The 17,402-nt window shown below is 46.2% G+C and overlaps 1 pseudogene; it reads right to left on the reverse strand.

Moving 5' to 3' along the window:
• Positions 1 to 562: 562 nt before the first annotated feature.
• On the reverse strand, positions 563 to 2,464 carry LOC138605296 (streptococcal hemagglutinin-like; annotated as a pseudogene).
• Between the last annotated feature and the right edge of the window lie 14,938 nt (positions 2,465 to 17,402).

Genomic DNA, 17,402 nt, shown 5'->3' on the forward strand with positions numbered 1-17,402 from the left:
GCTCTTTGGGTACAATGCCTTCCAGCACATCATGTAGAAAGTCAGGTGGAAAGCCTTGGCATGCATGAAAACCTGTCACTGTTAGGAGGACATTCTCGTTTCACACCATCACCAGACACAAGGTCACTCTGTTTCAACACATTTACAGCTTCATCGTACAACTCTGTGTTCGTAAAACACATGTACCACTTCTAACATCACAAGTCTGAGTTTCTTCACGATTAACCAGAAAAAACCTGCAAAATGCGTCCACATTAAAGGACTCCTGGAACCCACCTGAGGAGTGTGCAGCCAAGTTGTCAGCAGCCACATACTAAATGACAGAAAAGGGATCAATAAAGTTGAGTCTAAGGTGTAGCCCAACTTCAATGAATGGACCAGCAGCACCTAAAACACACAACATACATCATTAGAGTCTGGTATAAAGGCCTTAATCATGTGAACTAGAAACATGAGCCAAAACATTACAGGGATAGTTACATTTTTGTGGGGTTGTATGAGGTTCTTATAGCCACCAAGTGCATTAGTGACAGTAGACAACTCTCTGCTCTCCCCCAGTACGTCACACCAGCGCACAGTGCCGGACAGAGATACAGACAGAGAGACAGGCAGAGAGACAGGCAGAGAGACAGGCAGAGAGACAGGCAGAGAGACAGACAGAGATACAGACAGAGATACAGACAGAGAGACAGACAGAGATACAGACAGAGATACAGACAGAGAGACAGGCAGAGAGACAGGCAGAGAGACAGGCAGAGAGACAGACAGAGATACAGACAGAGATACAGAGATACAGACAGAGTCAAGACAGAGATACAGACAGAGATACAGACAGAGTCAAGACAGAGATACAGACAGAGATACAGAGATACAGGCAGAGTCAAGACAGAGATACAGACAGAGATACAGAGATACAGGCAGAGTCAAGACAGAGATACAGACAGAGATACAGGCAGAGATACAGACAGAGATACAGACAGAGATACAGACAGAGATACAGACAGAGATACAGGCAGAGATACAGGCAGAGATACAGACAGAGATACAGACAGAGATACAGGCAGAGATACAGGCAGAGATACAGGCAGAGTCAAGACAGAGATACAGACAGAGATACAGAGATACAGGCAGAGATACAGGCAGAGATACAGGCAGAGATACAGGCAGAGATACAGGCAGAGTCAAGACAGAGATACAGGCAGAGATACAGACAGAGATACAGACAGAGATACAGGCAGAGATACAGACAGAGATACAGACAGAGATACAGACAGAGATACAGACAGAGATACAGGCAGAGATACAGGCAGAGTCAAGACAGAGATACAGACAGAGATACAGACAGAGAGACAGACAGAGAGACAGGCAGAGAGACAGGCAGAGAGACAGGCAGAGATACAGGCAGAGAGACAGGCAGAGATACAGGCAGAGTCAAGACAGAGATACAGGCAGAGATACAGGCAGAGATACAGACAGAGATACAGAGATACAGACAGAGATACAGACAGAGATACAGACAGAGAGACAGGCAGAGAGACAGGCAGAGAGACAGACAGAGATACAGACAGAGTCAAGACAGAGATACAGACAGAGATACAGACAGAGAGACAGACAGAGATACAGACAGAGAGACAGACAGAGATACAGACAGAGATACAGACAGAGTCAAGACAGAGATACAGACAGAGATACAGACAGAGTCAAGACAGAGATACAGACAGAGATACAGACAGAGTCAAAACAGAGATACAGACAGAGATACAGACAGAGTCAAGACAGAGATACAGACAGAGATACAGACAGAGATACAGGCAGAGATACAGGCAGAGATACAGACAGAGATACAGGCAGAGATACAGACAGAGATACAGAGATACAGACAGAGATACAGGCAGAGAGACAGACAGAGATACAGAGATACAGACAGAGATACAGAGATACAGACAGAGATACAGACAGAGATACAGGCAGAGATACAGGCAGAAATACAGGCAGAGATACAGGCAGAGATACAGACAGAGATACAGGCAGAGATACAGACAGAGTCAAGACAGAGATACAGGCAGAGATACAGACAGAGATACAGACAGAGATACAGGCAGAGATACAGACAGAGATACAGACAGAGATACAGACAGAGATACAGGCAGAAATACAGGCAGAGATACAGACAGAGATACAGAGATACAGACAGAGATACAGACAGAGATACAGAGATACAGACAGAGATACAGGCAGAGATACAGACAGAGATACAGGCAGAGATACAGACAGAGATACAGGCAGAGATACAGACAGAGATACAGACAGAGATACAGGCAGAGATACAGGCAGAGATACAGACAGAGATACAGGCAGAGATACAGGCAGAGATACAGACAGAGATACAGGCATAAACAGCAGTGAACAGTCCCACAAGTGACACACACAACAGCTTATTTTCACTGCCTACAAGACGCCCCATCTCAAAATAAAATACCAGTTTAAGTGTACGCTATATATAATTTTTTTTAGCGCATCAACTGGTCGAACAAAAAGCAGTTTATCTGGAACTAACCAACTCACATAGCATACTCAGTGGCCATTTATACAGCATACAACCACACTTCAAAGAAACTGAACTATCCCTTTAAACTGGTTAGGGTTGAGAAGGAGAAAAGGGTGCCTGAGCATATTAATGGTATTCTATTCTCAAATGACTTTGCTTACTAGCATAACTACATTTCTTTACTCCCGTGTATCACAGCCAGAGATAGCTAAAATGGCGCCAGTCCCCTCCCTCCTGATGTCTGGAGTCGGCAAGATAAGGTCAAGCTGAACACAGTCTAACGTCACACGGATAACGTTGCTTAATGTTGAAAGAAACAAAATAAAAGTAGTTCAACAGATAATGTTAAGTATCCTCTCAATTTTTCTGGAGCAGCCCGGTAGCAACACAGCATGAGTCAAGGCTAATTACTGACATTAACACAGAGGCTCTTGTGAAGCCCCTACTCGTTACAAGCGACACAGCATAAGCTATGGCACAGTACGGACACGACTAATTACTGACACAGAGCCTCGTGTGAGGCCGCTAACTCAACTAACGTCACAAACAACACAGCATAAGCTACAGCTAATTGCTAACTAAACGGACGCCGCATGCGCTTGCGCACACACGACATGGGCCACGACTAATTACTGACACAGAGCCTCGTGCTAACTCATCACAAACCGGTAACGTTACACCGGTACCATACAAAACGTTCACCAAGTGCCATGAATGTGCTTCTGAGGGGGTGAATGTTATAAAACTCTTAATAATTTCTTGCATTTCATTTACTGAAAGTTTAAAAAGTAACGTAAGTTAGGCCTAAGGACTGTAACTAATGTTAGGCTCGACTATCCTGTGTTTAGAAATGTCACAGACATAAATTCATTTCTTCAGAACCAATTTACGAATTGGGTTTGATTAATTATGTGATAAATGCAACCACTCACCTTATTTCATTGTTCCTCGCCTGCATCCCGCCTGTTCCTTGGCTGCCCCAGACCTGATCCTAACCTTGCTAACAAACAGTCATCCGCCAATTCTCTTTTCACCGTTCTCAATCTGCTCAGCTAGTGTACCTCTTCTTCTGTTAATAGGCAGCTGCAACCGGGTGGAGCGCCTGCTGAAGTTTTTAAAGATATTATATCATAATTATTAGTCCCTTATCAGATCAAGACGAAATTTCAACAAGCACTATTTTTACGGCGCATTAACATTGCTGTCACACCGATGTCATGATCAGTTTCTGAGAGATCCGGTTAACACTGATAACTCATACTGTTAGTTATGTTGACACGTTGAAATTTCCATTTCACTCAACTGGCTTCAAACCTTGAGTTGGAATACCAATAACTCATGAAATTAAGTTGACATTTCATAGCTAATTATGTTAATTAGAAGTAAATGATAGAAACAAGTTATGATAACTTATTGAGCTTAACACTTTTTACAGTGTACAGAGGAAAATACCAGTGAAGAAACCAAAAGTCACTCTAATGAGGAAAAACTTCTATGACAAGAAAAGGCCAGACAAAGAATCAAAATAACACCAAACCTGAATAGACGAAAGGCATAACATGGAAGTGGCGTAGGTTCTCTGACTTCAAGGGACAAGACGAACTGGCACAGAACAAAGGGAAACACAGACAATATATAGACAAGGTAACAGGTGGAAACAATCAGGGCAGTGAAGACCATCAGACCAGCTGGGAACACACAAGGGGAAGGGGAAAGTTACCTGAAACGAGAGGAGAGGTAGGTTTCAAAATAAAACAGGAAGCCACGAGACAACATAGACACAAAACAAAACATAACCAGATTTCTTGGACAAGTTTTATTCAGAAGCTGATTGTAAAATGTGATCGATCATCAGAGTGATTAAAAGTCCTCCTGAGGGGAACACGAACCACACGTCATCACAATCCATCCAACAGGTGTTGAGCTCTTCAGCTGACTCTGCCATCCATAGAGCTGTGCTGCTAACGTGGCTAAAAGGAGGCGGCTGACATTTTTGGTTATTTCTGGGTGACCTGTTATAAATAAAAAGTTGATATTCTTAACTGTGGACCCAGTTTAAAATGGGCTAATTGGTGATACATCCTTCTACTGGGATTTAAACCAGTTCTCGCTGGGTGGTGTGCGTCGACTCCTCGGCTCTTAAAGCTGTGCACACCAGACGTAGCATCCCGTGACCCTGAAAAGACTGAGCACATGAGATTATTGGGCCGTGTATAATCCCCCAAAATCCACATGCTTTTTTATGATTTGTGCTGTTGAGTCAACTGTACAATACTAAGCAGTTTATGTTACATGTCCATGTGAAATCCCTAAAGCCCTGCAGTAATTAGCAGTACATGCTCAGCAGGGATTTAAGTCCACAGATTTCAGAGGCAGCTTCCTGTTACTGTCTTTAGTCTCATGGCTGCAGACTGGAGGAGAAAAGCTCTCGTCTTCATGTGCCGAGGCTCATCACATTAATGAGCTAAAGACTACGTGGAGCTGTTCGGCGTCCTCGTTTCTTTACTCGTGTTACGTTTGGGCCTCAGTTCTGTGGAGTTACTCCTGCCTCTTATAAAGGAGGATGTAACAGCAGCTGCTCGGACTCAGACGGACTGACGACTGGACAGAAAACACGGACGGGCTGAGCGGAGTCTGGACTGAACTGCGAGTGTTTCCTTTTGTTTGTTTCTTTCTTGCACTGAACTTATTTTCTGTTTCAAACTGGACTAATAGACCCTTCGCTAAGTCCCTCCTTGGTTACTGTTGCTACGCAAGCTTTCGCACCAATAATATCTTTTTTTCAACTATAACAGTGAGAGATGTTTTAGGGGAAATAATTGTACATTTCTGTAGAAATAGTTCCCAAATATCAGAGAGAAGTCGAGAGAAAGGACGCGTCTCAAAGCTGCATACAGAATATAACGTGTCAGCGGAGTGTGAGGATGAAGAGGACACAAACATCGAGGCAAACGCTCGCCGGTCCCAAAGCAGGCGTCAGGCGCCCCGCGACAATTCCTGTTTAGGACATCATATACAGGAACAACAATGTTCCTGCACAGCAGGGTGAGTCAATATATTGTTTTATTTTAAGCTAATGTTTAGTTAGGACTCCCTTTAACTCTCATTATCTAATATGTTGTAGCCCATTCGAGGATTGGTCACATAAAGGCTGTGCTGACATCATCGCTGGTGGTTGTGAAGGCCAGACAGGAGACCAGCAGAGACCAGTTAAATCCATGTCCGACACCCCCTCTAAACTTTAACGACATCTGCTGTCCGACTTGCAGATTCCATGCACACTGTTTCGGCATCTCTCCTTGCTCTGAAAGGCCTCCCGCCCCTAGTTACGGTTGCTAACGTAGGATTGGACAGTGGCCGTTCAAGGGAGGGGCTTAACTCCAGACTGGACGTCTGAAGGATCCCTGCTTTTGTCTTTTTGCTTCTAAAATAACAAAAATACATTTCATTGAATTCATTGTGACTGTGCTGCGTTATTGTTGTTGTTGTGTATGTATAAGTTGCTTTTTGGGTTTCAGATGAGTTATATTTCACTCTTCGGTCCTTTGTATGGTTGGCTTTAAGAAATAAACGTATTGTTTGCCTCTAAACCTAACGTGCACATGCTCAAACTGTTACAAGTTTGGTTCATAAATAACGATATGGTTTTAAGGTAACACACTTTCTTAAACAACAATGACATTTTCAAGTAAGCAGAAATGCAGCGAGCACGTGTCCTGCTTTCTGAAAGACTTGTTAACTGTATGTTTTCCTTCATGTGTTACCTGACTGATGAATGGTGTCTGATGAAGTCAAAGTAAGATGATTCTGTCAGGACTGATTCTACTTTAGTCCTGGTTTCGATTTGTATTTCAGATATTTCCTGTTTTACTTTGTCAGCTTGTCTCTCGTGTTGGTCCACTTCCTGCCTTTGTGTCTCCCGCTTGTTTGATTATGTGCCCTGCCCTGATTGTTTCCACCTGCTCCCTTGATTGTCCCACCTGTGTCTGATTAGCCTCACCTAGTTTATTTAGGCCCAGTCCCGATCTCCACACTCACAGACTCACAGACTTTGAGGCGCGTTCCCGGTCAGTGTGTGAGTGCTGAGTGCTGTCCCACCGTCAGATCAGCAAGTGTGTGAGGGCTCTGATGCGGCCTTTTCAACGCCAGATTAGACACTTTCCTTGAGTCTGCATATCTGCAGACTTTCCTGTGGGACTTACCCAGGGTTCATGGCGAACTTGGTGGCGTATACTAACGTGATTGCAGGGTTAAGGTTAGGGTTAGTCCAGAGACTGGGATTGGGCCTTTGTCTTTGTGCCCCCTGTCTCGGTGCCGGTTCATTGTCGTGTTACCTGTGGAACCGTCGTCTCTTGTGGATTCACCTGTTTCCTTGTGGCTCCCTGGGATTTGTTACCTGTTGGTACTTTTTTCCTTTGCATTTATTTTACCTGGACTAAGTCAGCCTTTGTTGTTCTGCCTTTAGTTTGTTAAACCTTAAATCTCAAGTCTGCATCTGGGTCCTTAACATGTTTTGTTTGAACGTTAAACCGTGACAGATTCAGGCTCTTCTCTGAGCAGTTCTTCTTCCCTTATTGTTGAATGTTAGGGTTAGGGTTAGGCACTCTGTTTAGTCTGTCTGTATATTCTGTTATATATATATATATATAAAAATATATATGTGTGTACATATGGAATTTTTCTGACTCAAAATACCTATACAAAGACCTTGACAACAGTTACCTGTTTCCCATGTGAGATGCAGGTCTTATTCCTGCAGCCTGTGGTGTTCAGCATCTGTAACTCAGGTCGTCACATGTTTCAGAAATTGACTCACTGCAGCCAAACAAATGTCAGTCATTGATTTCTTCTCAGAAAGACTCAATTTTACAACCATAAAAAGGTCAATTTCACAGTAAAAGCCTGAACCAGAGGAGAAGCTGAGGCAGTGAAGCATCGTAAAGTATTGGCAGGCTGCAGCCGATGCCATCATACCATTGTGATGCTGAGATTCTGTACCACATGTTTGTGTGTATGATCAATATGATGTTAAAGAATCAGTCAGAATGACTTTTTATCATAGATCAGATCAGAAACCTGTACTACAAAGTGACTTCAACTTCTCCAGGATCTCTTTCACAGGATATCACAGGACACGAAGGAAACTGGACCCGTATGCAGATCCAGTGACCAGGCAGGTAGATGCAACAACTCTCCAGAGGATCAGAGGCAGGTGTTCGCCGGGACACCAATGGGAAACCAGGGGGAAGAGAACCAGGGGCTGGTGTCAGCCAGGATGCGGACAAAGGAACAGGGGCAGGCGTTGGCCAGCACGCCGATGGAGAACCAGGAGGGGCATCCACGACTGGACTGGGACCCCCGACTCTGGACCTCCGGGCTAACATCGCTCAGCAGGCACTGGGGCCTTCAGGTCAGGGAATTCAGGCTGAGAGTAGGCCTGAACAGCTGACTGGAACAGAGGGGCAGAGGTCAGCTCTTTGGCTTGGGTTCAGGGTGTTCAGTCTGAGGGTCGGATGGGACTGCCAGCTCGAACACAGGAGGCTGGTGGCAGCTCTTTGGGGCTGGGTAGCTGGGCAGTGGAGTTTCTGGGCAGCGGAGACTCTGGGGAGTGGAGACTCTGGGGAGCTGGGCAGCGGAGACTCTGGGGAGTGGAGACTCTGGGGAGCTGGGCAGCGGAGACTCTTGGGAGTGGAGACTCTGGGGAGCGGAGATTCTGGGGAGCTGGGCAGCAGAGACTCTGGGCAGTGGAGACTCTGGGGAGCAGAGACTCTGGGGAGCTGGGCAGGAGAGACTTATCTTTAAATACCTCTTTGAAGAAAGACTCCATGTATTCTTGGGGTGTCCCTTTGATTCTGATGACGGAGGTTAAATCTGCAGCTGAAATTCTCCAGCCTTTCAGTTTTTTCTCTCATCTCTTTGTTTCTCTGTGGAGCTCTTCACAGACGCTCTCACACTTCGACATCAGCTAGTTTATCCTTACACTCCACTAGTCTGATCTTTAATAAATCCAGTTGAGGCTGCAGTTTACTTGTTGCTTTGTATTATTGTCTTCTCATATTATTGAGCGGATTAATGCAGCCGATTCAGGTTGATTGCTCCACTGCACAGCGTCGGCCATCTTGGTGTTCTCAGCCGTATCAGGTGAGACAACAGGTGTCTCCTTTCTTTGTTTCTGAGGCATCAGATTTATTTCAGCTCTGATTCCACTTGTTGAATGGTAAATGGTAAATGGACTGTACTGATAGAGTCACTTTGTGACCACTCAAAGCTGCTTTTACACTACATGTCACATTCATACACTAATGGCAGAGGCTGCCCAACTGTCAATCAGTTATCACATTCATACCCCAGTGTCTTCAGTGTGTTCCCAAGGACACTTCGACAAGTAGCCTGAGGGAGCTGGGGATCTAACCTCAGACCTCCTGATTGACAGACGACCGTCTCTACCACGGTCGTGGTATTCCATGGAATGGAATCAGAGTTTAAAGAAACTCCTGGAATAAGTTCATACGATCTTTCACCAGCTTTGTTTCTTGTTTTAGGACTTCAGTGTTCCCGACGTTCTACACGCTCACTCCCTGCAACACAAGGTAGGTAAGGCAGTCTTTATGTTTATTGGTTGTGTCCTTCTTTTTCCATAAGTCATACAAACAAACGAGGGCAGCTAATTAATCAACCAGTTCATCTCCTGCTGGGTCCATCTTTGGCAAGGTCATTCTGTCATGAATCACAGGACACGAGGGAAACCCGCAGGCAGACGCAGCGACCAGGCAGGCAGATGCAGCGAGAAGAGACATTTAATGACAAACAGAAAGGCTAACAGGATGAGTCTGGGCACGGCGGCAGGCGGGAGAACGATACAGGTCTCGAGTCCAATGTAGAACAGGCTAGGATTCAACATCAGGGAAAACAAAAACACACAATGAAGTGGCAGAGAACTGAGACACTGGCTAGCTGTATGAGCTCATCACGGACATGTACAGCAGGTGTGTGGGTACGAGAGTCCGGGGTGGTGAACAGGTGAAGCTAATGAGGGCAATCAAACCTGACAAGACATGACACACAGAGGGCACGACCTTACACACACACACACACACCTACACACACACACACACACACACACACACAGGAAACAGTAGAACCAAACTCAGGACTGAGACATATCTGACTTCACTCAGCCTAACAAAACGTTATGACACTAAGGCGTCACATGACGCTGGTTATAAACTCGGAGATTCCCAATATAACCAGAAGCTCGTCTGCATAAAAGGGGCGGAGTTCGCAGCATATAACCAATCATAAAGAGTCTACTGTCAGAAGAGCCGAGTGTTTAAGAATCCGAAAGCAAACTATAATCTGAGACAAACATGAATGCATTTGTTTGCTGTACTTTATGGTGTGTTTGATACTTACTCTTTAAAAGGCTGAGCAAATAAAAAACACACATGAAGAGAGCGGTGCACCAGCTGTTTCTGGATGAAAACAAGTATCCTAGAATGAAGTGAAACCGATTCATGGCCAGTTGTTCAACATCCTCCAGGTTTCATAGTCTCACTACACGTCTCCTCCCTAGCTCTCCCTCAGTGCACACAGAAAGAAGAGACGCCACTGTGAGGAGGACAGCCATGACATCATGCTCTTTAGCGCGTTGAAAGGGCGGAGAGAGACCATGTACGGACTCAGATGCATAATTAAAAATGTGAAAGGTTTCGTGCTGTCTTCCATTCCCTCACTATGACACAGAATGCATGAGCAGTGCACGGCTGCTGAACTGCGATCAGCTGGAACGGTTCAGCAAGAGCCAGGTCACAAACACAGCACGGACCGAACCGCAGCTCCTCTGACGCAGGCTGCAGGTGCACTGCCTTGCTCAAGGGCAGAACATTCTGTGTAGGGTCATCCTGCAGAATTACAGATACTTCCCTCTCTCCTGTTCGTGCAGAGATGTTTCGCTCACTTTCACTTCTGCTGCTGTGCAGGTAACACGGTGTGCACATGTGTAAAATCCCCCCTGCAGCTGTCTGAGAGGATCCTGCCCTGCCTGTGCTGTCAGCGTTTGGGGAGCAGGCAGGCGATCAGCGCAGCACAGTTCCATCATCTGTCGAGTGTTTGTGACACTGAGCCAGATGGTGCTGGTCTCTGAGGCTCCGTGCTGAGCTGCTGCTGCCGCTGCGTACTGACGGACGGGACAGCATCTCACACCTGAAAACACCTCACTTCCTGTCCCTCAGGATAAAGAAGAGCAAGGAATGAGGTAAAGAACTGGTGCACTGATGTTAACCAAAACCACTCGTTCAAAGGACCAATCGTTCTCAAAGCTTTGAATTAAACTTGTAAAAACATCGTAATAAACGGTTTCACATTAATGATCTTCAGTCAAGACAGAACAGAAGCAGCAGCTTTCTGCTGAGCTGATCTGCTCTAACAGTTCTTGTTGTTTCCACTGACAGGCTCAGATTGTTCTTCTAAGTGTGTGACAACATGACAGAAAGGATCCCTACAGAGATAGACCTTTTTGTTACAGAGGAAGATGATTGTTTTAACCACACACAGACGTTACATCGCTCTCTGCACACACACCAGACTCCATTCAGAAAAACACTGATTTAAGCTCACAGAGCAGGAGGTGCTGGAGGTTAGTTAGTTTGTGTTATTGGGTGACCTACATGCTTAGTCCGGATACAACATCAGATTTGGTCATTACTCAGTGACGTCGAGTTATTACTCAGTTGATTGCGGCAGAGGTCGACCAGCAAGTCTGAGATAAAGTCCCTTGTATGTTATATAGTAACGTACAGACGTCGTGTTAGAACAATCATTTCCTGTTATGACTTCATACTGATCCATTTATTTAACTGGTAACAAGCTACCTACTTAATAATACGTAAAGACGGGGTCCAGTGAAAAACACCAGACTAACCCTTTAACCCAAACCCCTTTCACACTGCCAGATGAAGGTGGGATTATTACGTCTCTGTTTCGTCTTCTGTGTAAAACGCACGAACCGCCTCTGAGCCGGCATCGGAGGTGGTAACAGCGGCGAGACGGCATCTGGGTAAACAGCGGAGCCGGCAGGGCGGAACAGCGCCGTGTGTGTGTGTGTGTGCGTGTGTGTGTGTGTGTGTGTGTGTAGGTGTGTTTGTGTGTGTGTGTGTGTGTGTGTGTGAAGCACACGCTGTGTGTTTACACCCCACAAACACACACTGGCTTCACACTGGCGTCACGCTGGTGGTCCACTGCGAGGCAGGGCGGCGGAGCTTCGTTGCGGCGCTGTGTAAACAGGGCTTTGGTGTTCTCGGCTGAACCTGGATCTCTGATGACGGACGTTTCCGGAGCACAGCTTGTGTTTGTGACTTCATCGTTTAAATGAAGTCATCCACGCTGACTGGGCTGACAGCGCTGACAGCGCTGTGCTTCTTATTTTATGAATTTAACACTTTTTCTTTTCACTAATTGAGGATCAAAGATGTAGAGATTTTAGTGGACACGTCCCATTGAACCTTTCTGACAGTAACTCTTTTATCACAGAAGTAATGGCCTGAATGCTGAGCTTTGTCCTTTCATTCGGTAAATGAGTTCTTTCCTGCTTTTAATCCCTGATAAATGTGACCACCGTCCGCCCGTGGCACACCGAGGAGCCGGCCATTGAAAGCCACCGAGAGGGGAAATGAAAAAGCTTTCATAAAGGAGCGCGCAGAGCCACCGCCTTCACACAATTCATCTGACTTACTCGGAATTATCCTACAAGGCTGGGCCTTAATTGCAGGGCACTGGTTCCAACATTTACATACAATATTACAGTGACAGAGTGATAATCATCTGGTTAGAATAGCAGGCTGCTGCTGCGGCTGCTGATTACAGCTTCTGTTGAAATGTGGCGTTCGGCTCACGGGACAAAAGGAAGTCGGTTGTTCTTTTCAGGCGGATTTCCCCGAACGTCTCGGCACTGCGACACCGACTCTCAGTTTGGCCCACAGGTACATTATGAAGAATCCAGGTCATTATGTTCCTGTAAGACTTGTGACACGGAAGACAAAACCTACAACTAACCTGCTAAATGGTGAACAGTTACTGCTCTATAATTACACATGTCAGGCCCTGCTAAATGCTGGACTCATTGCTCTGCACAAACTGGCTTTGCTTCTGTTCTGATTCATAATACAAGAGGTAATTAAGACACGCACACACACACACACACACACACACACACACACACACACACAACTGAGACACTTTAATCTTTTACACTTCTTGGGCTGCAATACATGGCTACGGATGGCTGTAAGGCTTTGTTCTATTCAGTTATGAACTTAAATATATCCTACATATAAAGAAAGATTTCAGTTTAAGTGTTCGCTGTAGGTTTCTATATCTCCACCTGGCTTTCCGACGGCCCTGTTTTTACAGCTCTGCACACACATGCAGCGCACAGCACCGGATCAGCTGTTTATAAGAGAGACAACAAAACACAAACTGATGATGGAAACGATGACATGCTGAAGACAAGAGGAGACTTTCATTCACCGGAGAACACTAACAGAGTTAGACGGGCCAAAGGAGAGAGAGGGAGACGTTTCATTCATGTATTCAGTGAGCGCTGGTCGGGTACAGCCGTGCTCTTTAAGGAATCCAGCTGGATTATTTAGACTTAGACTTAGACTCAACTTTATTGATCCCTTTGGGATGACTCCCTCTGGGAAATTCAGTCTCCAGCAGCTTATACAGTACAATACAATAGGAAAGAATCAGCACACAGAGGGTAAAAAATAAAGATCAAAATATATATATCTATCTATATAGATAGATATATATATATATATAAAAAGTACAAAATTAGATAACAAAATATATAAAATATACACTCTTAGAAAATATACAAGTAAACAGTGGGTAATTGACCTGGTATTTAGTTCGATTAAACTAAATTAGGTTATTGCACTGTGGTGAGAGATTATTGCACATTGACAGATTTTTATTGCACATATGACCCTTTGAGAAATAAATAAATATTACTATTGAATAAAAGAAAATAACTACTATTAACTTTGTGAGGTGAATTAGTGGCTACCGCTGTTGAGAGAGTCTGTCCCTGTTACCTCCTCCCCCTAAGTGAGGAGTTGTACAGCCTGATGGCGTGAGGGACAAAGGAGTTCTTCAGTCGGTTAGTCCTGCACTTTGGAAGGAGCAGTCTCTCACTGAACAGGCTCCTCTGGTTGCTGATGACGGTGTGCAGAGGGTGGCTGGCATTGTCCATAATGTCCAACAGTTTGTTTAGTGTCCTTGTCTCTGCCACCGTCACCAGAGGGTCCAGCTTCATGCCGATCACAGAGCCGGCTCGCCTGATCAGTTTATCCAGTCTGGATGTGTCCTTCTTGGATGTGCTGCCTCCCCAGCACACTACAGTGTAAAAGAGGACACTGGCAACCACAGACTGGTAAAACATCCGCAGCAGTTTGCTGCAGATGTTAAAAGACCGCAGTCTCCTTAGGAAGTACATCCTGCCTTGTGTCTTCCCGTACAGGTGGCTGGTGTGTGTTGACCAGTCCAGTTTGTTGTCCAGACACAGCCCGAGGTATTTGTAGGAGTCCACACTCTCCACCTCAGCTCCCTCGAGTAGAACTGGTCTCGGCTTCGGTCTGGACCTCCCAAAGTCTATGACCAGCTCCTTTGTCTTAGAGGTGTTGAGCTCTAGGTGGTTTGTGCGGCACCAAGCAGCAAAGTCCCCCACCAGACTCCGATACTCCTCCTCTCTGTCGTCCCTGATGCGTCCAACGATGGCTGTGTCATCGGCGTACTTCTGTATGTGACACAGCTCTGACTTGTGACAGAAGTCCGAGGTGTACAGGGTGAAGAGAAGAGGGGCCAGCACTGTGCCCTGGGGGGCTCCAGTGCTGCTGACCACAGTGTCAGATGTGGTGTCTGGGGGGAGGTGTGTTGTGGGAAGAAGGAGAGATGGCTGCAGTGCGGGTGGGGGGGGCATGGGCTGGTTGAACCTGTTGAAAAAGTCATTCAGTTCGTTCGCCCTCTCCACTGTCCCCCCCACGGCTCTGGTCTTTGTGTTGTGACCTGTGATGGTCCTCACACCTTCCCAGACCTCCCTCATGTTGTTCTCCTTCAGCTTCTGCTCCACCTTTCTCCTGTAGCTGTCCTTAGCTTCCCTCACACGGTGTTTCACCTCCTGCTGTGCTGCCTTCATGGCCTCCCTGTCTCTGCTCCTGAAGGCAGCCTTCTTCATGTTGAGGACAGCTTTGACTTCCCGCGTTACCCATGGCTTGTTATTAGGGTAACAGCGGACAGTCTTAACAGGGGAGACCACGTCTGCACAGAAGTTCAGGTAATCTGTCAGACAGTGTGTCAGCCCCTCGATGTCCTCATCATGCTGGTTGATCAGCACATCCCAGTCTGTGGTGTTGTAACAGTCTCCCAGGGCACTTTCCATCTCAGGGGACCATCTCCTGCTGGAGCGAGTTGTTACCGGCTGCTTTCGGACCAGGGGGGTGTACAGTGGCTGTAGGTGAACCAGGTTGTGATCAGACTTCCCCAGTGGGGGGAGGGGTGTGACTCTGTATGCATCCCTCACATTAGCATACAGCAGATCAATTGTCCTGTTGTTCCTTGTAGGACAGTCAACAACCTGGTGGAAAACAGCCAAAGTAGAGTCCAAAGTTGCATGGTTGAAGTCCCCAGAAATGATCATGAAAGCCTCGGGGTGCTGTGTCTGCAGCCTCGCTGTGACAGAGTGGATTTTCTCACAGGCAGTGGTTGCGTCCGCTCTCGGAGGGATCTAAACACAGATGGTGATCACGTGACTGAACTCCCTCGGCAGATAATATGGCCGCAAGCTAACAGCTAGCAGCTCGAGGTCCCGGCAACACCACACCGTCTTCACAGAGATATGTCCTGGGTTACACCAGCGGTTGTTCACATACATGATGAGTCCCCCACCTTTGCTTTTCCCGCTCGCTTTCGTGTCTCTGTCGGCTCTCACAGCAGTGAATCCCAGCAGGTCCACGTTAGCATCCGGTACGAGGTGGTTTAGCCATGTCTCCGTGAAGATGAGCAAGCTGCTCTCCCTGTAGATCCGCTGGTTGTTCAGTGCGGACAGCTTGTCGATCTTGTTCGGCAGCGAGTTCACGTTCCCCATGATTACGGAGGGAATCGTCGGTTTGTAGCGCCTCCGGTTGTCCGCTAGCTTAGCCTTTAGCTTAGCCCCGGCTTTGCAGCCCCTGGTTCTCCTCCTCAGCTCCGCCGGGATGGGGTGTCGTGTCCCGGCTCGTCCCTTTGTTCGTAGAGCCAGCATTTCCTCTCTCGAATAAGTGAGAAAACTGGCTCCTGGTCGCATATTAAAGTTAAAAATATCCATGGGATAAATAAAAAAAGCACACAATCTCTTCGCAAGAAGAGCAGAAAGTGAAAAGAGCGATTAAAAGAGTTAAAAGAGCTAAATAACTGAAGAGCTACTGGAGAGGCAGCCGTCTCCCACAGCGCTCAACTACGTTCAGGAACTGCCTGCGTTGGTTATGCATAATCCTCTTGAGGTAAATGATCCCTGCAGACGAGGAGTTGTGTCAGTGTTGCGGTGGGGTGCTGGTGTTTACATTCAGTGCAGATGGCCGCAGCTGTCTGGGGCTAACATCAGAACACAGTGTAATCTGTACCGTGAGCAGGACACTCTTCGCTTAAGCTGCCTGCATAAACACAAGCATGCACCGTCTTTGAAACAAAAGTGAAGTTTGATTGAAGTTTGAGCTCCGTCTGACCAGAACAGCTGACCTGATACTGTGCGCTGCTTGTGTAGGAATACAGAGCAAAACATAGAGCCCGGGACAGGGCCGTCTGTCGTCACGGCGAAGCGGTGTAAATATTCATAAATATGGCCTCAACTTTAACGGATGGTTTTGTTAAATGTAAAACTTTCTGAAGTGGATAAATGTGTTTCTCGTGACCCGGTCTACAGCGACCAGGTAATAGGATTATGGGTAATTTTGATTATGAATGAAGTGACTGTTGAACGGTCGGCAGGGAGACCTCTGTGTTTATCACACTGGAGATGATAAGTTACTGTTAATGAATGAGGATGTGCACGAGGAGCTCAGACGCCTTCCTCCTCCAGGTGATGCTCCTGCAGCCTGTCAGAGTGCACCAATGAGAAAAACACCAGACTTCCTCTGCAGGCTTACATACAGACTAAAGAAGGGGAGGCATTGAACAATGAAACTCAATAAATCAATCAATAAACTGCAGGTCGATACTGGATAGTCCCTGTAACCCTCCCTTTAACCCTCCTCTCCAGCTACAAACAGGAAGCAGCGTCTTAGTGGAAATATCTCTGCTCCTCCGAGAATCAGCTCCAACGCGCTCCAGAACTTTTCCCATCAAAGTCGGTATAAAAGTGACTTTTTCACTGCCTCCTTTTCTGCTGTTCATTTTAATCTCCACACTTTAAATCTCGAGATTAACTCTTCCATCTTCAATTTGAGGGGGAAGAAGAAGTGAAAATATAAAAGAGCATGGCGGTGACACATTTATTAATATGATGAATTGCTTTTGGACGGACATCTTGTACCGCGTCGTACAAGAAAAGTATGATTTATGATCGCCTCCCAGTTCACTGTCAAAAAACAATACAGGAGGAGTCATCGGCATTTGAAAATCTCTCTAATACAAATTAATGATCACATCACACAGCGAGCCCAGCTGGAACCCGCTCAAGTACGTTCTTAACGGGATATTTTGAAACGTTAATCAATTTATGACAAAGCCATAACTCAGTGCAGCGTTGGGGAAAAACCCTGCGAGTGTCCCGTCGTCCTGCCAGAATCATTCAATACAAAGAAATCAGCAGGGAAAGGCT

Source organism: Semicossyphus pulcher, unplaced genomic scaffold (assembly GCF_022749685.1).
Source record: "Semicossyphus pulcher isolate SPU_LCO1_2020_fin unplaced genomic scaffold, fSemPul1.0.p SCAF_3, whole genome shotgun sequence".
NCBI lineage: Eukaryota > Metazoa > Chordata > Actinopteri > Labriformes > Labridae > Semicossyphus > Semicossyphus pulcher.